The sequence below is a fragment of the Falco cherrug genome, chromosome 4, assembly GCF_023634085.1.
Source record: "Falco cherrug isolate bFalChe1 chromosome 4, bFalChe1.pri, whole genome shotgun sequence".
Classification (NCBI taxonomy): Eukaryota; Metazoa; Chordata; class Aves; order Falconiformes; family Falconidae; genus Falco; species Falco cherrug.
Window position 1 is genome coordinate 112,981,043 of NC_073700.1, and position 22,022 is coordinate 113,003,064.

A 22,022-nucleotide genomic window follows, 5' to 3' on the forward strand; every position below is an offset into this window, starting at 1 on the left:
GCCGGGCCGGCCGTCGCCGCGCAGCCGGGTGGCCGTGGGGCAGCGGCAGCCGCCGGTTTCTTCAAGAACTTCAGCAGCTTCATCCGGCAGCTCAGTCTCTATGGCTTCCGCAAGGTGGGGATGTTGCCGGGGAGCAGTGTGGTGGGGGGGGCGGGCCCAGAGGGTGGACAAGGCAACGGTGGCAACTGCACTGGGCCCCTGCATCACTTCCGCAGCCCCCACTTTCGCCGCGACCGCCCCGACCTCCTTGTCCACCTGAAGTGCCTGACGAAGGGCAACAAGGCGAAGATGGCAGCGGGCCTGGATGTGACCAGCCGCCCACCCAACCGCTTCCAGCGCTTGCCTGGCACGCCACTGAACGGGCAGCCGCTGCCTCCGCCCTCGACGCTCAGCAGGCCTGGTGAGTCAGAGTGGGCCATGTGGGGCCTTGGTGGGTTTTTGAGAAGCGCTGGGTGGCATGGGATTTGAAAATCAACACTCTCCTGAGGGAGAAGGGTTACCTGTCCTTGCCGGTGGCATCTCAGTTCACCTGGTGTAGGGAAGCTGTTGTTGTTTATGCAGGTAGATGTATTTCAGGCTGCCTGTAGACTACAGTACAGTCTCCATTGCGTACTACACTAAGAACACCCTTGCCCGATCTCTGGAGCTGGCACAGCTCTACCAGATGAGCGTTACTGCTTCTTGCCCTCAGTAAGGATGCCCATCAGTAGGGATGCTTAATAAGCTGTCATTAAATGTGTGTGAAAGTGAGTCATGTGAAGTGATAACTAGAGCATCCTGTTAGTTTTGTGCAAAGAAGACAAGACCTGGTAGTAAGATTTTTGTCAGTTGTCTCCTGAAAGAGAATTCACAAGCTACATAGTTTTTAAAACGGATTGAATGAGTAGTTGAGAGCTAATTAGAAAATAATGCTGCTGAAAAGCCCTAGAGCATGTTTTCTTTCTTTCTAACCCTCTTTGAGAGGATCTGAGTTTTCCCAAGACGCCCTCAGGATTATTCCACACATTTTGTATCGGCCCTAAAGCTTTGTAGTTGGTGCTCTGTAAGGAAGATGTGAATATCTTGCTTTGCAGTGCTCTTGGGCTGCTGCCAGAAGAGCACTCCGGCTTCCCATTCCCTTGGTGGCATGTTAACTGTCATCTTCCTTGCAGCTGATACAGCTACATGTTGGTTCAGCGCAATGATCGGAGAAGACTTTAATAGCCTTTTTGTGGCTGGCTCTTGGACCCAGGTGATGCACTCCATGGGTGCAGAGCTGTAAGGTGAAGTGTAGGAGAAGCGGCAGGACTGTGTCACCAGGAGAAGGGGAGAAGCAGTTGACGGTACTGCTCTCTGCAGCACCAGCTGGCCTTTAGAGCAGAGTAGGGTATCAGCATACTCTTGGTTACTGTGTCAGGGTAGGAACTGTCATCTAGTTCAAGTGGTGTTTTCCGTGATGTGTGTGGAACTGCACGTGCAATACCAAGACAACAAAATGAAGCATCGGAGAAGGGATGGAACTTATTTCAGTAGGGAGGCTAGGAAGCATTTAAACTAATGATTTGATGTTAATGTTGTTAAGGCTGAGTCATTGCAGACTTCAATGACATGTGGTTTGTCTGATGTAATGCAGACCATTGGTAAAGGAAATTATTAGAAAGAGATGACTTTTTCATTTTTTGTCCTCTGTTTTTATGGCTGCAGTTTCATAGTTTTTGCTCTAGGAGTCTCATTTTCTAGAAAGACAGAACAAGGAAAACATTGGAGTTTCTATGCAGTCAAGTTCTGACAGGCTGACAATGCACTGTGCGCTCTGTACTGACTATTTAGGGGCACGTCTTTGCTGTAAATGTGAGGTGATTTGAATGATAAGAGATACTTGTGTTTGCAAAGTGTCAGTCTGTTCCCAGTGTCTTGCAGAGTGTAACGCTCTGTTAAACATTCAAGAACAATTCCTGTACAGCAACTGGAGGTTGGTAACTTGGCATCCCGTGGTGTCTTGTTTACGTGTTAGAACTAGATAATCTTCATGTCCCTATCCAAACGTAAAATATAAACAAAAGAATTTTCATACCCCTGTTCCATCTCTGTTTATAAATGGTGAAAGTACTGAACAGGAAATAAAAAGTCCTATACATTAAGTCTTAGCAAATCTTCAGGGTCAGCTGGTATTTATTTAGTGATTCTTAATGGTTAAACGTGAACTTGCAGAATAATGACTGTATGTTACTGATTTCTTGAATTAGTTTCCATCAGAGGAGTGCAAGAGGTAAATGTGAGGCTATTTTTAAAAAAAGTCCTTTTGAGTGAGAATTGGAAACTACAGGTCTGAGAAAGCCTGGCTTCTAGATAAACCCTATTGACATGAACCATCCTGAAACTTGTAATTCTCGTGGCTAAATGCAATCCTGCAGGGGAGTCACAAATGCAGTAGTTCTTACAGAAATCAATGAGCACAGGCGTTTGCGGTGTTACTGTCAGTGTTTCAACAAAGTCACCGAAACAGAAATTGAGCTGTCATGGTATAAAAGCAAATACCATTTCATGAAACAGTAACTGTCTGAGAGGAAACTATAAAATAATAGAGAAGAATAAAAGGACTGTCTAGGAAATAACAAAATGGCAAAGACTGGGATATTTTAGTCTGCACTGAACTAGTTGAGCTGACTGAGAAAAAATTGGCTTTGAAATTTTTTTCTTGACCAAATAAATGACTTGTCATAAAGTACTTGCAAAGTTCTTTGGAGGATTTTGACATTGCCCTTCCCTTAGCTGTTTGTGAGCTGTCAGTAGTGGAGTTTGGTCAAATCTTGCTTTATGATGTCCCTTTTTTAAAATGTATTGTCTGATTTAACACACCGTACTTTCAAAATTGCTTTTGTTTGGTTTAGTAAGTTACTACACATTTTGATTTATAGCACATTTCTAAATATGGGTAACTCGTTACTGCCAGTTTAAGGAGATTGAATGCTACGCAGACACCTCTGTGTTGGCGCTTCACTCGTGTGCCACACAGCAGTTAGTGCATGCTTGGGTCTAAGAGTACAGTCTTTCTGGATTAAGTACGCTGGAGCAAAGGTAGTCGTCCCAAATAATGTTGTAGAGCCTTGGCTCCTCATATTGCCTTTCTTTGCCTGTGAAAACTCCTTAACACTTGTTTCACTTTATTTTGTACCCACTGTAGGACAGTTTCATCAACTTTACGGTCAAGGTGTTTTCTCTCCTTACTCCTACATGGCAACCTCGTGCCAAGCCCCCAGCACTTTACCAGCACAAAGATTAGATCCGACTCCAGTCCCTTCCACTTGGATCCAGCAGGGACCACTTGGGTTGCTGCCAGGGCAAGGGGCTTCCCCAGCTTTTCCAGATAAAGGGGCTGCCTTTCCGGTACTCCAGACACTTCCAACAGGAGCCACGTACATGCTCCAGCCTGTGGCTTCTCTTCCACCACTTCAGCAAGGGACTCAAAGCGTTGCTGCATCCATTGCAAATTGCAGCAGCTCTGCATCTTCAGTGCCCTACTCACAAGCCTGCTATCCAACAGGTATGAAAAAAAAATTCTGCATTTGCTTTTCAAAAATGGATTTTAAAGTGAGACTTTCAAATATTTTTCTACAATACTCTGCCATGTGTATATCTCAAGTGAGAATTAGGAAGTGTCAAGTCTAAAAGGAAGATGGACCTTTAAAGCAAAAGGAGTTTCTGTTTGGTATTCGTGTCCTTCCTCCAGATTTTGTGTGTCCCCTGGTGACTTTCTGGATAGCCTTTCTGTTGAGGTGAAAGGGCGAGGAGAAGAACATTTGTCCAATACTAGTCGGTGTGAGGCTAACTTTCATTTTTGGTTTTTTAATTAAGCAAAACTTGCACAATGATATTAAAGCACTGAGACTTTGTTAAGAAGTAGTATCCTAGGCCTTGGTCTCATGTTTTTCCAGGTTAGGGTTTTAAACTCAAAGATCAGTCAAAAGTATTGTGCAGAACAGGGGTCCTCAAACTTTTTAAACAGGGGGCTGGCACGCGGATTAGATGGCAGGAAGTCATCTGCGTCTGCTTGGTTTCCCCCTCCAACCCCCGGTGGGGGTGGTGGTGGTGTGGGGGTTCTGTAAATACGGGGGAGCGGATTGAGGACCCCGGGGGGCAATATCCGGCCTGTGGGCCGTAGTTTGAGGACTCCTGGTGTAGAATATTTCATTCTGCTCATACTATTTTTGTATCTAATTTTTTTTTCTTGCTTAGCTTCTTTATGTTGTATTTTTTATGCACTGAAGACTAGAAAGTACAAAAGTCTTGGCTCCTTTCTTTTTTCTAAATTATTTCTGCCACAATTGTCAGTCTCACTTAATCACTCAATTACAAAGTAAATCAGTCTCACTTAAGTGTTTTTATTCTTCAGAAGAGGAGTTGAAGCAAATTACTGTTCTTTTCCTTGCCCTTACCTTGAATTGGAAAAATCACATGATAGGTTATTTTCTGGGGAGTGGTGGTGTATTTGTTGTGGTTTTGTGGTGTTTTTGTTTAATTTCCCTAAAACTTCTGAAATTCAGAACAGTGACTCTTTCCTTGAACAAACTAAAGCTCAGTTGTTATTCTTTCCTTCTGCCTGCTCCTCCTTTGGCAGCCGCACCTTCACAAAGACAGCTATCTATCCCTGTTTAGAAATCCTACACAGTGAAATCATTACATCTTTTGTGCATGTCTTCTGAGACCTCTGCTGAGAACATTTCAGACAATAATCAACAGTTTCCGTAACGTCATTTTTGTCAAGGAAGGGTTCTGAGGAGCTGGGCATTTCTTGTAGACACACTTAAATGTTTAAGAGACAGGCAACTTCTGCCACGCTCCTTATGCAAAGATTACTGTGGTGGCCAGAGTGTGGAGCCTGCCTCACCAGCTGCTAACTATTAAGTCTTCTCCCAGGAGCAGGTGTCCTGAGAATCATAGAATGGTTTGGGTTGGAAGGGACCTTAAAGATCAGCAAGTTCCCACCCCCCTGCCGTGGGCAGGGACACCTTCTATTAGACCAGGTAGCTCCAAGCCTCATCCAGAATACTTGCTTAATTAAGGTGGGAGGTGGTCCCCGCTTTGCGTTTCTATTGGTTACAGAGCATAGGCTGAAACTCATCATGATGAATTGTAGTTGTCTCTGTCTCAGCTAAGGCCCCAGCCCTCTCCCGTAGTCAAGGGAAGGAAAGGGGCATCTCGGGTGCGATTTCACGTAGCTCGGTTTAGAGTTTGTCTTGGGGTAAGATTACTGGTGTCCTGGAAGTGCCTGTTTTGAAGTACTGCCTGTAGGGGAGCTGAGGGAGACCAGCGTAGATTTAGACATGAATATGGAGATCTCTCTCACCGGATGACGCTCGTTGCTTTAAGTTTAAAGGATAACTTGGCTATGTTGCTCAGGTAGAACCTTCTGGGATGGGAGGTGGGTGTGAGAACGCAGTGAAAACATACCAAATTTTGCAAGGTGTAATCAAAACTAAAATACAGAAACTTAGGGAATCTGAGGCGTTTGAAACCTCCAGTGAATTAATTAGCGTTTCTGAGAGTGTAAGTGACGTTTCACTGGAGTATGATAAATCTTTTAATTTTCACTTTCACTCTAGGACTGTCTCAGCGGTTTTACTTCTGTGCCTGTGTATCTCTTAATCTCTCCGCTACCCTTTCTTCTATATATTATAACATACAGAATGCTGAAAGCGTGTTTCTTCAAATGTCCACATGAAAAAGTCTGGTTTCCTTCATCATGAAAGCACAGCAGCAAGATTAGTTTGTTTGGAAAGTGATAGTTAACCTTAAGATATGTATTTAGTAAGTGAGAGAACTAAAGAATGTATGTTCAATCTTATTCTTGACTCTCTTCATTTCACTTTTAAAGTCCCATTAAATGAAATCAAAGTAGAACTTTGTCAAAAGATTTCTTTTTGTGTGTATTCAAACTTGTTTGTTAACTTACGTGACAAAAAGATTTCCCTGGTTTTTCATTATGATTCTTATTGAAAAGTCAGTAACATGAAATACGCTCATGTAAGTCTTTTTTTCCCCACTAGCCTTGGACCATAATTAGTTTAAGGATTTAGTTCTGTTTACTTTCAACTATCTGCAAAACCTTTGACAGTAGTAGAATCGCGTCAAAGAAATGCGTTGAAGCTTTATTATCCGAGAGTGTCTAAAAATGAAAAATCAGTCATGGAGACCATGTGAGAAATATTAGTTATTGGTGCCACCTGACAGTGCAAGTCCAGTCGCGCCTTTTGAATGCATCTGTGGCTGTAGGGTTCATTTACCTATGAAGACCTTTCTGGTGAGTGGTAGTTTAGGAGTAGTCATGATATTCTTCGGAATGATACACTCTTGGTTAAGATAATTCATTTTCTTTGTAAGTCTTAAAATTCACATGGTCACAAGTGTGTATGAACACCTAGGCTCAGCTATGTGAATACGCTTTCTGTGGTGTATTGTGACGAGAAACTCAAGCAGCCAAATCAGAGAGGTGATACTAAGACACAAAAGACTCTGATTATGAAGTTTCTGCATGTATGTGTGTGTGTTACCAATTTTACAATATATATTTTTAATATATCTATACATATCTTAAATATTTTTAAGGTTAAGAAATTGGTCTTAAAATGACTTGGGAGGTAACAATAAATTTCTGGAATGTCGTTTACTGTGTGATTATTGAAATGTTTAATCAAAGTAAGCAATAGAACTCTGCACACCAGGCACAAGTCCCGGCAGTCTGATAGCTGTGCTTGAATTCTTGCAGCCACACCACAGAGTTGTTCAGCAGCAGCCCACACAGATCCTCTGGCTGGCTGTGCTGGTCCTACTGCTTCAGCGTGCACCCACGACAGCTTTCTCCAGGTGAGCGTAGCCTACTGAAAGGAGGTGAAAGCGAAGGAGACTGTATGAATGAACTGCAGGTTTATACACTTGTGAAATTAAGGATATAAATTTGAAAATTGATCTGCTTGATAAAGTGAAAGTGATGTGGTTTACAAATACCTATTTCAAAGAACCACTGAATGTTAAACGGGTAGTTTTGTAATTCAGGTTAGGTTTCAGGGTAGCAGCATAGTGGATGTCCTCATCAGTGGAGTGTTTTTGCTTGACTTCACCAGAATCACTTTTAGTTAATGAGCCTGCATTTGTATTTGAAGAATGTTCTTGCCTGGACAAAAAGAGATTCTTTGATATTATGAAAATACTGAGAAGCAGCTCCACTTCTTTGTCCCGGACACCTTCCTGCAGTCCTGAATTTGATTTGATGAACGAGGAAAACTAAGGTGACTTTGTGGAATGGGCCCCACCTCGGAGATCTCTTATTAAAGATAACTCCAGTACTTCTTGTAAATGCTTTATGTAATTTTAGTGGAAACTGCGCCTTGTTTGGAGGGCCTGGCTTATCAGATATCAGAAGATCTGAAGTAAAAATGCAAGAGCTTCCTTTTCTATTACAGCATAATGCATATACTTTTTTCCCCCTCACAGAGGACAAGCGAAGCAAGTTATGCTTATGCGCTTTGAAAAAGGGTTGACCTACCCAAGCTTGATCATCCAGTTTCCTGTCTTGCAAATATCAACCTTTCTCTTTTATTCATGACTTTTAAAAAATAAGCTAATCCAAGATGGGCAGGTTATGGCCAGGGTAACACGTTAGTGTAAGTCTATAAATAGCCAACAGCCAGTCATGCCGTCGATATTGTAGTATTTATTTTTCGCACAGTGCATCTTTGTCCTCTCACTTTCATTGTGAGCTGTTTTTTTCATCCAGGACATGAGGATCCATCTGAGCGATGGGCAGTCACAATTAAATAGCTTATCTCGGAAGGCCGAGATCCATGGGATAGTAAATCATTCCAAAGGAGTTGTCAGAGGTGGTGTTGTGGCTAGATTGAAGGATAATATACAGTGTCCAAAGGGTCTAGTAAAAATCAGTTGTTTGGAGAAGCAAGTCAATGCGCAGCGTGTGGAGTCAGAAGAGCTTTAGGCCACTTGCTAGTGGTTGCTTTGTTTCCTGGAAACCCCCAGCAAAAAGCTGCCGAGCATCTGGGCAGACAGAAGGCCAAAGGCAAGCAGTGCCCTGTATCAGTTCCACCAGGTCAGTAACCGGCTGTCTCTGAGCAGGGTAACACAGCTATCGTACCGCGTGGATCAACGGGACTTCTTGAGATTTCCGAGTCTTAGCATAGCCTAGGTCATTTCTCCTGGAGCGTGGTGACAGGCTGTGCAGGTGGTACAGAAGACAGCAGTTTGCCTGCGGTTCTTGCTGAGCTGTGGGGAATAACCAGTTTGCCTTTTGTGTGTTCTGGGGCATATACTTCCCCAAACTTCTGCTGGGGGATGTGGCAAGCTGCAGTATTGAGCATCCTGCCCTGCTGGTGTATTGATCATCCATCAGTAACCACTTGCACAAATCCTGAAAAGCGGTAAAATTTATCAGCCCTGGCTGACTAAGCATTTTTATTGTTCTTCACAAAAAATAGAACTATTGCATGGTATATTTCCTATCGTTCCACTCAATACCTTCTACCAGTTGCAGGAATTCAGTGCGATGCTGTTGAAGCGTGGTTTGCGGGGCGTTTTAGGCTGTTTGGTCACGCTGTGTGCTGCTAGGTAGGAGTGGCAAAGCCTATACGAAACTGCCGGACCAGTCCCGAAGACAGCGAACCGTATCGGCACACTAGCAGTCAGCAAGCTGGTTACCAGCCCCGTTTCTGTTGGATCCAGACGGTGCTTTGTGGTCTCAGAAGGAAAAGCGGGCACTCTTGGACAAGGAAGCTTAAACCTTGTGCTGTTCCTTACTGGGTCTTGCAGAGAGCATCACTTTTAAGTTTAGGAGAGATTAAGACAGGTGGAGTTTCTGGGTCTTGGGGGCCAGCTGCTGGGCTTGTACAGTACGCACCTGAGCTGCTGAAAGTGTTAGGTGACCCTGCCTGGAACACGGGCAGACCAGGCCGGTAACTAACTGGTTGGTTGGCTGCAGTTTGCTCTCCAGGAAAAGCTACAGAGAATTACTGCGTGGAATGGCAAGGGGACATAGGTGGTTATACCCAGACATGGTGGCTGATGATGGTGTATCTCACCAGGTTTCTGAAATCTCTCATCACGGTTGGTTACAAAACAGGGAGCTCAGGTACAACTTCTTACCCATTTTTCATTTGGGTTCTCTTAAGTGGGGTTTGGATTAGTGTGGTGAATCAGTATCCTTGGGTAGGAATGAGTCTTTTGAGAGACCTCCTGCTATCTTCTGCAACAGCAGTGCTGGCAGCTCACAACCATTAGCTCAATACTTCCCCACTGCTTTATCATAGATGTGAACTGAGGCTACATATCGGATTTCAGCGATTTTTTAAATTTTTTTTTTCTGCCCCCACCTCGTTTTGTTTTTTTTTAATAGCAGCCCTGCCGTTTGGTTATTGCTATTACCGTGGTTATTAAGCTGTCAGTATTTCCTTGTGGAACTGAAGCAAGAGGTAACGGGAAATGGAAGAAATAAACGTGTAAGAAAAAAGAAGAAAAACTTTCTGACCTTAAAAGCAGTCCTAAGTAGTTTGCTTTTATTTGTAATAAGGAATGATAATCAGCCATGTTATTTCAAAAAGAAATCAAGTCTGAACTAATTCCAATTGCCCAAGCACTCAAGCCAGATTTGTGTAGTCCTAGCGGTCCCTGAAAAGGTGTGGTTGTGCTTTAATTCCTGCACATGCTACACTAATCTTGTAAGTGAAATGCCCGTCTTCTCTTTCACCACTTCTGCTAAGTTAGACCATTTTTCCTCTTGAGCTTGAATGACCAGCAAGCTATTAGTCTTTCAGGCCCTGACTTCTCAATCTTTTATCGGTTTTCCTTGTTTCATTTCTGCCTCCCCCCATCCTTCTCCAGGTGAACTAAAAGGATTTAAGTTGTACCTTTGTGTGGCCCCTTTCTCCTGTTGGAAATACACACGAGATCCTGTAGTGCATCCAAGAGGACAATATGTGCTGTAACAGCTTCAAGCTGAGGTCCCCTAAGAAGAGGCAGAAAAAGCTTCAGTATGGGTGGGTTGGTTGGTTGGTTTTTGGCAGGGATGATCTTATTCCTGGATGGTTTGGTAATCCAGATCTTACTTAGAATCCTGACTACTTATGACACTGAACAAGCAATGCAACAGAAATGAAACACCTTATTAACATTTTAAAAAAATAGAACTGAAAAAAAAATCAAATGAGAGGAATAATGTTTGAACCTATCTCATAAAAACATAAAGGTGGCTTAGCCTTTAATGAAAAGATTTTGCTTAACTTAACCTAAATTTCTCAAATTCCAGGTTTTATTTCCCCCTACGTTTACCCCCACCCTCCACAGTTTGTGGCTATCTGCAAACTGGCACATCTACACGAATCCACACTAGGACTTGCCTTCACACACCCAGAAGACGGGATCTCATCTCTTTGTGGTATCTCCATCAGGGAGAGACCAAGTCCTTCACTGGCATTTGATCTGATATGGCTTTCCTAGTAGGTGATCCTGTAGCTTCCTGTTCTCTAATTTACTCGTCTCTGGAAGTAGCTTTTCATTAACCATGACCTCAGCTAAAAGGTCTAAGGATAGTCAGGCACTAAGGACTACTCCTTCATACTGGATCTCTTCCAAAAGAAGGCTGTATTTTAAATAGACCTGAGTTTCTGTTCAACATCATTGTATGACTTGTATTTGTCAGAAGAAATGACCCTTCTAGTGTCCTTTGACAGAGTCACCTCCAGAAGAAGTAGCAGTACAGACACTGGCTGTTAAAATGTCATCTATCATTTCACTTGGGTAGGACTTGCTGCTTTGGAAAAACTCTTTTCATTGTCTTCATTCTGTTTTAAAGGTTATTCGATATATATGAATGCTACTAAAAAAATCATCGCTGGATTGCTGATTGTGTCCTGTCGTCCTGTGATGTCATTACAGTGAAAAATTTTAGTAGTGTTCAGACCTGATCTGTGATGGCAAAGGCAGTCTCTGTAGGTTCTACAAGAAGTGTTTCTGACCTGAAATTCTGTCGGGTTTTTATGCAGATCGATGCAGACTTTGGGTTGTGCCTCTGTGGGACACTGTCATGACCGGAGAGTCCAGATGTGAGGCTGTGACAGGCAGGGCAGTTTTGCAGTATTTGCTTTCACCGGTATTTGAACTCCCACTCATCCTGGGACTGGGGCGTTCCTGGGGGGCACCCCTTGTGTAGATGTGCCTATGGACAATCACTTGAGGAGGAAAATGGTATTATTGGTTAAGAAGCGGTGAGTTCCTCAAGTTGTGTTGTCCATATGCACATTTACAGCATGTGGACCTTTTTCTTTTGCTTAAAAATGTTGTGGTTTATACTGATTTTTTTATACTACAACAACAGGAATGCTTGAGTTTTAGAAGGAACTGAAGGCGGGTGGATTTTCTCTCTCATTTTCTATTACGTATGTGGCACATGAAGAGGGTGGTTCTAGTGTACCCCAACAGGTCTTACTAAGACCAGAAGTCTCTGATTTGAATGCTTGGGTATATTTAACACCTGCAGTGCAAAGGGTGTGCAGACAATGCATCTGCAGGCATACACCAGCTCCTAGTAAGTAACCTTCTCTCCAGGGTAGACCATGAATAGAAGAAAGGAAGCGTGCCAAGAGTAAGGTGGTTAATGAAAACCAAGACAAAGCAGTAGCTTTTTTCTTTTTTCTTCTGCTTAAACTTGCTATTTAACTGAGAATAACGGACAATCTTTCAAGCTTGGATAAATGGATAAACAGAATCAGTACACATCCTGTCACGGTAATTTTTTGATACACAAGTTCACTGTATTTTGTTTTTTCCAGAATCCTCCAATGCAGTCATCTTATGAAGCTGAACTGATGCCGTCTGACTGGCTATGTAATATATCTGAAGAAAACAAGAAGGCAGAAGTCAGTCTTGAAGCCACGTTTCAGGTTGCTGCTGAGGTGCATTCATCATGCAAAGCTGAAAAGGTGGGAGTGGCACCTGTAGAGAGCCAGTATTCGATCCTGGAGTTTAATGGAAATCAGGCACCGCCTGTTAATAGTTACGCACCTTCTTCAACTGAGGAAAGCCAGCTGGAATGTCTCACTCTGTAACTTCAGACACATCATTTCTGGTGGAAGCAGATGGAGCACTGAATTTGTCTCCATTACAGCCTTTCTGACATTCTTTGTGCTGCCGATACCACTCTGTCTATGGAAACTGCTGCTGCTGCTAAAATACTACAGGAACTTCTGACCACACAGGAAGCAGATGAAAAACGGAGCAAAGAACCAGATCACCGCCCAGCTGAGTTCTCCCTCATGCTTTTTCAGGAAGAATTGTTCAGTCCAGAGCAGGTAAGGGGTAAGGGGAGGTAAACCAACATCTTTCTTGAGCTAACTATATTTGACAGTAATGCTAGGGTCTGGACCGGTAGCTTTTCAATATTCTTGCCTGCTTAAGAACTGAAGGCTTCTTTAATTAAGCCTTTTTATGGCTTTTTTTTTATGGACAGTGAAGGGTTTGCTTGGTAAAGCAAGATATAAAAAAGAAGACGGAATGAAAAAGTATCCCATGTTTCCCATGTTAATGAGCATGGCATGTGTCAGCCTGTTGGCCAAGTTAGGGTGCTCATTTGCATGGGAAACATGCGTAGTGCAGGTGTATTCGTGGTGATGAAGTGGATGCTTTTTTAGGTTGTAACATACCATCTTTAATCTCCAACAAAGAAGAGTATTTTGAGAATTGCTGCTGGAGGCAGATTTTTGCTTAAATTTAGATAAACGGTTAGATCGTTTCTGATAAATAGTTGTAAGTTCTGTTTTCTGTGGAAAGTATAGTTTATTCACATTTGACTAGTATAAAGCATCTTCATTGGTTTATACTTTGTGGTGTACAACAAGTTGTAATTGTACTTCGGTCTACCTGTACCTGGTCTTCCCGGTATGTAAAATTATAAGTCTCATGAGGGGTGAGGGGCATTCTAGATGTTACTCTGTTAAGGCAGCAAATGCGTGCTCTGCTTTTTTTTTTTTGTTTTGTTTTGAAAACAAGGTAAGCTCAGGAGATTGACTGCATCTGTTTCTGCTGCATGAGACCTACCTTGCATGTAGGCACTCAATCTCATTTTTGTGTGTGCATTGAAGCTACTGTCTTATTGTTCTGTTGGTAGCTTGACGCCTTCACTGAAGTTTCTAGATCGGAAATCATCAGCTGGCGCAAACCTCCCGTTGTTGCTTTCAGCGTTATAAAGATTAGTCATCTTCTTCTTGGGTATCTTTCTAGAAAGGGGTGTGTATCCTGATCAAGCCTCTGCATAGCTCAAGCCTAGACTAGACTGTTCTGCTTAGTACCGTGTAGGGAAGAGCACATCCCTGTGCTAGTGCATAGAGTTGGCAGCACTCCTTAATTGGTGCCCACTCATTATATTAAGTGTTGACCACACTTTAAATGTTGTCAGTTTTAGAATTTTGGAACTGCATTTTTAGAATGATAGGTTGTCCCTTGTTGAAGGCCTTTGGAGTCCGTGACCCGAACTTCCTTGTCAAGAACTGGGGGAATTAAGCACACGAACCACGTAGTTGTTTGGGAGGGAGGTTTTGTATATTTGTGAGAATCCTGATGTTGGTCCTGGACTGTAACGGGTTAAATAACTGGCCTCATTTTTTGAGCAATTGAAAAGCAATTCAGGGACTGTTCAGCGTTTTGTTTGACAGATTCCCTCTTTCTGTTAGAACTCCTCTTCAACTGGTCTCCTCCTCCCAAAGTCGGGAGAGGGAAGGTTAACTTTAACACCCTACTTGTCCAGAGCCTGGGGTCATGGCAGGTGCAGAACTCTCCAGAGGAGGCTTCGGTGCCTGTACTCCTCACATCAGGCTCCAGCACAGTTTTCTTCCTCATCCCTGAATCTGGAAGCACTCAGGCTTTCAGTGGCTGTTGGTACCATGTGTTTTAGAGCAAGCTTATGACAGAATAGTGGGCGTGCACAGAAGACCGCTCTATTCCTCTCTATACAAGCAGAGGGGGAGCAAATTCCTCCACTGTTCGTACAAGAGCATCAAAACAGCTCTGCTGGGTCAGATGAAAGGTTTGTCTTGCCCAGCGTCAAGTCTCAAAACAACAGCTGTAACCTGATGTGTAGGGAAGAGCAAGAACAAGGAGCGCAAACAGAGCAGGGCATTCCTGCTTACACATTCCAGCTACTTTCAGCCGGAAGACTTGCGATGATACTGTGTACTTCATCTTGGGTTTCTGCTCTGTGGACTGAAGTCAGCCCTTGAAACTGTCGGTTTTAGCATACGGGACCTTTTGACCAAGCTGGTACTGTTTTGTTTTCTGTTTCGTTCACAGTATTTCCCAGCATTTAATTACTCTTGTGACCAGCACTGAGCCTTGAACTGTCTTCCTCATAGAAGTAACAGTTTAGTAGAAACCTGCTTTATTCTGCTTTCCCGATTTCCTAAAAGACAGCAAATTAAAGAGCAGATCTTTACATGAAAAGAGTTAGTACATTCAACAGTTCAGATCCAGCGTTGTCCTCTCAGCCTCAGTGAATTTCTGTCCTAGACTTTTAGAGGCTTTGGCCTTCAATGGGCACCTCTTATTCCACTCCTACTCCTAAGAAATGTTTTATTTTCTTCTTAAAGTGGAAATAGAACATTTCTGTAATGCTTGATCAAGAGGAATTTGCCTCCGATTTCGTTCAGTCTCCTTGGCAGCATACCTATGTGAAGGCTGAAATGCTTGCTTTCTTTGGGGAAGGTGAATCCAGCAAACCCCATTCATGCGAGTTGCTAATTTTAGTACCTCAGCTTCCCATCATGGTTCCAGCTGGGTATAGGTATAGTCCAGTCAGTGTCTCGTAAGTCGTGTAAGTAGTGAGATGCAGCAGTTTTGGCGTTTTTCAGTAACTGAAGTGAAAACACAAAACTTTCACGTCTGTCAGCTTTGGTAGCTTTGCTTGATTCTCTGCCAAACAATGTTTTGGACTCTGAAGTTGCAGAAGTATTAGACCTGAGTGGAGGGTCTGTCCACAGGTGCGGTGAATCCATGGTCAGAAACATGTTTGCTTAAAAGACCAAACAAAAAAAGGGATAGCTTGGGAACCAGACTTGTGTGGGTTAGGCTGATGCTGTTAGGATGAAAATGGTATTATTACCTATTACATTAGATTACTGAAGAGTTGGTGTGTAAGAGTCTATAAACACAGTGATAAAAAGAAATCTGAAAGGGGTGCTGTGCAGTATGACTGCTCTTCAGTTTCCACACACGCAGCTGTAAGGGTTAAAATTGGACACAGCATTGGAAGTACAGGTTCACCAGTGAGGGGGAATGAAATTTCCTCAGTTTGCTGGCCACGCTCGTCCCGGTGTAGCCCAAGGTGTCGTTAGCCTTACTGGGCACTGCAGCATCCCCAGGTCCTTTGCAGAACTGCTAGTTAGAGTGTCCAGACTACTTTCACCACGTATGCTAGTAACAGTTTCTTGATAATGGTTATCCCAATATGCATGTTACTTGTTTTTTCTTTTATCAAACACTGCAATTTGGTTTCTACATCCCCTGCCTGGTATTACTTTTCATTAGTCTCTTCTTTTTAAATAATGAAGTTTGCAGAATTGTTTCTAGAGCAGTTGTCCGGTGGAATATCCGGTTTAGAATGCTTACCTGAGAAATCTTCCCTTCTCTCACTACTTGATGAAGGCTGCTCACTGATTTTTCTAGAACTTGCTATTATGGAAATGTCACCAGGAATAGAGAAGTCATCATCACTCGTGAGACTTGGATTCTAGCTGGTGAAGGCAGTGACCTACAGCCTGCCTGCCTTATTTGTTTTTGTGCCTGGGAAGGAGTTGTGGTTCAGACATCAGACAAAAGGCACTGCTAGCCACGTGTTTTTCACGTGGCCTTGTTAACAGTACTAAAGCAATACATCCAGACAGCACATTTCAAAGAGGAAAAAACGAGTCAAATGGGTATCCAGCAAGTGCAGGAGGTGTGTGGGAGGGAACTAGTTCTCCCTGGAGTACTCCATTACTGTATTTGCACGGGCCTTTTTGAATGTTATTATACAACTTTGTCAAGCAATGTATGTGTGTTTCTATTGATACGTATACACATAGCCTGTTATATACTCAACACTGAGTAATGACAGACTCAAGGTGGTGAGCATGATTTTTGGAAAGACTATCTTATTACCAAGTGTGACCTCTTGTCTTCTGTAAACTCGCACATAATGGTTTTCAAAAGCTTTTTTTCCCCTTAATAGAAGGAAACATTGCAGGCTCTGAGCAGTCATTCATCTTTAGTTTATTTATGCATAAGATATTTGCAGAAGAGATGACTATTCTAGAACAGGTGATACTGTGAAAATTTTTCTGTCTAAAGGTAGATTCCAGGTGCTTAACTTTGGGCCTGTACTGCCTCAGTGAAAATGAAACAGAACTTGGTTGTCCGGGTCTTTTTTTTTTTTTTTTTTTTTTTTTTTTAAGCTACAGGTTTTTGCCACATGATCATGGAAATGTACCAGTTTGCCAAATGGTTGCCTGCAAAATACATGTAGAGCAGCAGCAGAGGGCTCTAAAAAGCAAGCAACACGTGGTAACTTAATGTCTTAACAACTGTGTGGGGTGGGGTGAGATTCCCAACCAGAAATGTGTGGTTCACGTGTGGTTCTGCATCACACAGCTCTGTCAAGTTGTTTGAGCTAGATCTGTCGTTATTATTACACGTGCTGGTAAGAATGAGCACCTGTATTTCTTCTAGCTTATTTCTTCTAGCTATTTTAATAACTGAGGGAAAAGTTCAGACTGTGGGGACATGTACCCTAACTTTGTGTATTCTAGTTTTCTGATCTCATATTTTGCTTAATATGATGTTTTGTAAGAGGTTGTTTCAATTTAGCAACCTTAATTCTGAGTTAAAAACACTTACTATGTCAACTGTCTAGGCAGTGTTCACCACCTGTTAGATGCCCTTTTGGAGTGGAGAAGAATAGCTTTTATTTTGTTTTATTGGTTTTATATTAGTTTTATTATAAGATAACATTGAGTGATCTTTGGTTTTATTTCTTTTGGTGTTGTGTTGTGTTTTTTTAAGGAGAATACTAGTGTTAAAAGTGAATCCAGGACATCGGAGACAGAAGAGAGACAATTCACTTCAGGAGCTGAGCCTGTGAACGAATCTGTAGAACAGACAGATTCATCTGTAAAATCTTTCTCCCGGAAAAGACGCAGTTCAGACACAGGCAACTCTCTCGGTAAGAAAGATTCTACGTTTTCTCAGAGATTACGGTGACAGCTACTCTGAAACTAACTATTACAGAAAGGGGAGAGTAGAAGAATTGTTGTCTGCCGTGTAAATACCTCATTGTTCCTTCAGTTAAAATACTAAACTTGTACAACCTCTTAGTGTACTTACCAACACACTTCAATAGAGACACGTATGCTAATTACTCTGATGTGGGAAAGGGTATAAATTATGTAAGTAAATAGAAGTTCTGGGAGTTGTGCCAGAAACCTGGATGTCACAATATTGAGATTAAGTCCATAGACGTGTTCGCTGGAGGGCGACAGTGCTGTGAAGGAAACACTGAGTAATGAGGTAACTATGGAAGTTCCAGGGGCAAAACCCACCAAACTGATGAAGCTAGTGTAGAAGTCTGAACTCTTTGTCTCAGATCACTGAACACATTGTACCAGTCTGGTAGTGTCCTGAAGCACATGAGAAAAACAAGCCGCAGAGTGTCTGAGGCTAAAAACTTCACAAATCTAGTAACTGAAGGGAAAACCGAAATGCCCACAGATTAGAGAGACGTAAGAGGACACAAAAAGTACTTGGGATCCATTCTAGAGGGGAATTTGGTTCAGCCTGCAAGTCTCTAAGAAGCTGTTTCCCTCACAGCTGTTCATCAAAGAGCCGATGGTAGAGTCTGAAGAGCTGTTCCTCACTTCAGAGGGTAGTTTCTAGATTCCAGATCATGATGCTAGTTAATAGTTCAGCTCATAATGCCCATCAGTTTCAAACATTTAAGTAAGGAATAAAGTCTTTTTGTCAGGAAGCTGAGAAAAAAGGTGGGATGCCACCTTGAAAAAAGACAAGCTTTTGTTTAAAACACATAATCGAGAGTTCTTGTTCAATTACTACCTGGTATCACAGATAACTAGCAAACTTCTCAGCTTTCAAATCTGAAGCAAAACTTTTGCTTAACGTGCCAGTTGTAAAGTTATGTACAGGAACATGTTGGAAAGCATTCCCATGGGATTGTTCCACAGGGATGAAACACTGTTATGCTAACGCTAATTAGCAACAATTGGCATAGTCTACTCTCTGGGAAATGTGACGGTCATCCAGGTCTGCATTTCCACTGTTGTACCTTTGGGGCTTGGTGTGCGTGTTAAGGGTAGAGATAGACAGCACACCTGAGCCAAACGTGATCAGGCTCAAGCTAGCCCAAAGTCAGTTGGGTGCATGATAGAAGCCTCCAAGCTGGCATAGCCTGTCGGCTGCATGTCAGCTGTAAGCCTGAAGCAGGCAGGCTCAAGTGCAAGCTGACTTCTGCTGCTCTGACTACACCTTTGTCTGTCAGCACCTCCTGTCCTCTGTGAGACTTTGGAAACAACTTCTTTTTTAATCTCTCTGTGCTAAAATGCATCACGATGATTTCCAGGTGTTTCTTGGCAACTTGCCCTCTGAGTGTGATGGAGTCCTCTCTGTTTTCCTGTTTTCCTTTGGGCACTCCTTTGCAAGTTTTCTGAGCCTGCACTTTGATACATGCACCCTGCTGTGAAAAAGGCTCTTCTTCCATCTATTTCAGTAGGCTGTTTTTTTCTATGTTAATGTCACTTTTCTTTAACATCACTTTTCTTTGTTACGTGGTGATACCAAGTTCTAGATACCACACAGCGAGAGCCAATATAATGTGGTACATTTCAGTGACTGGGAGCAGCTCTGAGCCCAACCCGAGGTGTTAATCTGTAAAAACGCACCAAGAATCAAACCCGCCTTTGTGGAGAAGGCATTGCTTCCCTCCAAAGAGTGGACTGGACTTCTTTGCATTTCACAGCTGTTCTGTAGCAAGAAAAGACAAGCGTCCTTTCCCTAAAACACCGTCCCCAGGGTTTCCCTCCGTAGCTGCCAGCCCATCTCTGCAGCACTATAAATCACTGAGATGGGTTATCTGCTTCCTTCAAATGGAAAACCAATGTATTTAACCAGCCTTCTCAGCTAAATTCTAGTTTACCAGTTTTAAGAACATTCTGCCCAGCAGAATCTAGATGAAAGGTGTCTCTAGTTCATTGTCCTGTCTCCAACAGTGTCTTCGGCATTTCTGTACCATTAAGCAGAAAAGGCCTCAGTAACCTTCAGTTGATTTTTAGAGTCCCTTTTTGAAGCTGTGCAAACATTTAGCATCCACTGTGGTTTTTGTAAGTTAATGTCATTAATGCAGATTAACTACACAGCGGGTGAAGAACCCTCCTCTTCAACTACTTCTGAGTCCTCCCGGGAGCCAGAGTCTGCTACAAAGGGTGCAGTACTTAACTCGGCGCTAAGATACATCATTGCAAATGATTACAGGCTGTGCCATCTGTTCCCTTCCCACTCTTTTTCTTGAGAGGCGATGGGTATGGTGCTCTAGCTCCTGCCGTGTTTATCACACGGAGGTGCAAGGAATAGTTCACCTTTCAGGGACTGCTTTTTTTCCGTCCCAAGCTCGCTCTTAGGTCATAGATTTGAAGGTGCTGATGATGCATCTGCTTTTCCCACTACTTTCTAGCTGAGCTCGTCTGTTAAAATGGGAGTTTTGAAATAAATCTGTCCGCTTTTGTTGGCAGTGTACACACTTGCAACAGGAGTCCTTTGGGACTTCACAAAGGATTGAGGGGAACTCTGTAAATACTTTGAGTCTCCTTCCCCATCTCCTCTGCATTGTGCTCCACAGGTACACTCAGCTAGTGAGCACAGCTGTACTGGACCTAATATCTGTGGCTTGTGCTTCCTCTTCTAAAAGAGCACGGGAGAAGGACCAGATTCTGATGGGAGGAATTTTTGTTTGCAGCCCGTCTTTCTGGAAATAGGCATCTCAGAATGGAGCAGGGGGCATTTGTTACTTCTGGATTGAAGCATTTAAGCTGATGCTGAGACATTAAGGAAAAAAACTTTTCTTTCTCGATGGCTGACCATATATTTTCTGTGAGTCATCTAGTCCTTCAAATAATCTGATGACTTTCTCTGACTTTTTTTCTTTTTTTTCCTGCAAGAATGCAGACATAATACTGAGATGCTACTGTCTCAGGTGAATCCATCACTATCGTGCTGCAAGGTGCCCTAGACATTTACCACCCACTCCCATGCCACTGCAGTTGTGTCGCTGTGTGTTCTCTCTCATTCCCTCCAAGGTAAATAGATTTCTAGGTGCAATTGCTAAGGGCAAATCTTCATTCAGGCAAGGTCTCCCATGCTGTCATCTGTTCCCTTGAACTGTTTCCTGCACCTTCCAGCCAAACATATTGTTAATGTTCATTTAGTTTTCCTATCCGGTCACAGTGAGATCTCTTCCTACAAAGGTGTTAAGAGTTAATGTGGGGACAGGCCTGGCCCTGAGCTCTTGAACATCTGTGTGAAGCCCAAAGCGAAGTTGCTCTCGGGAGTCCGAGCGGCAGCTGCTTGCTCCAGCTCAGTTGCCATTACCTTGACGTCATTATATATTCATTGAAGGCATTTCAAATTGCCTGTCCTGGCAGTCTGCTCTTTGGGATGTCATACCCTGTGTCTTAACTTGCCATAATTTAGAGGTGCATTGTTACAAGCCCCCTCATTTCTCCATCCCTACGCGTTTTCAAGATGTGTTCGCAACAGAGTCTGCTTTGGCAGGAGGCAGGTGTCAGAAAGTGCAAAAGTGGTGCCTATTGGGCAGGAACTTTGTAGTACAGAGAACGAACAGAGGCTGGAAGATGTGAATGTGTTAGTTTAGAGGTTAAATTTCTTGTGGGTGATGTTTGCAGTGGTAGCGCTGTTGTGACTTTATCGGGGTACTTGTTCACTTTCTTGACTTGCAAGATCTGGCCATACGTGGGAAGTATCTCTGTTTTGCTGTGGATCGAGGTAACTGTCAAAAAAGGAGCCTCTTGTCTGTCCTCTCTGTGACGCCACAAGTTTTTTTCTGGGATCCTGGTGCTGGCTGTGGTGTGCTTTGAGGTAATTGTGCCTTTTCTGGGTAAACAAAGGGATATGGCACAAGCAGGTCAGGCCTTTCTGTAGATACTGCCAGGGGCTTATAGTAATTAATGTTTGGCTTTTGGTATCCATGGTGGCAAAGGCATTTCTAAATAATACATACTGAAGAATGGGAGCACTTTTCTTGTAATCTGCTTTGGGGTTTTATATTTAAATTTTTGAAAAATTGGAAGAATTCCTGTTTCTTTAAACAGTAGGCCTCAGGTGATCAGGTTATAGTCTGACATTGAAAGCATATTTTATAGTACCTGATAGAAATGCAATTGCTCTGTATGCTGCCAAGGGAAACATATCCAAGCACTGATACGTACTCGGTATTCCCTTTTCTTCCTAGATCTCCGTCTGCCGGTGGATGTACCTCGGAAGCGGGGGTGCTTTCTGGAGGACGAAATAAGAGAGTGAGAAGTGGGTGACAAATGTGCAGCAGCTGCCAGCTGGATTCCCCTGTCAGACTCCAGCAGCCGTGGAGCTTTGCCCACAACAGCCACTTTGGATCATTTCAGCTGTGTTTAAAAAAAAACAAAACAAACCCCAACAAAACACCAAAGACCACACACAAAAAAGCCCCAAACAAAACAACAAAAAACCAGCAAAAAAACCAGCCCCACACCACTCTATATTTTGCTTTCTTTTTAACTTGGTAGGGTATTGTTCAGTAGGCCTCTTTCATTACATTTTCTACCTGTCAAGTTATAAAGCACCGAGTGGTCAGAGTAATTAATATGAAGTAATTCCTTAGCTGTTTGTATTCTTTAGATTTGGAAAGTCTGAACTTTACAGGAACCCTTAAACACTTTCTTGAGACATCCTTACTGGGA

General features: G+C 42.9%; 1 long non-coding RNA gene across 1 annotated transcript; it reads left to right on the forward strand.

The window, feature by feature from the left end:
- The first annotated feature begins 3,168 nt into the window (after positions 1-3,168).
- Positions 3,169-22,016, forward strand: LOC129736024 (uncharacterized). The gene is made up of 5 exons (XR_008732136.1): positions 3,169-3,523; positions 6,746-6,843; positions 11,811-12,329; positions 17,068-17,227; positions 21,539-22,016. It is a non-coding gene; the product is annotated as an uncharacterized LOC129736024 (long non-coding RNA).
- Positions 22,017-22,022: the final 6 nt, after the last annotated feature.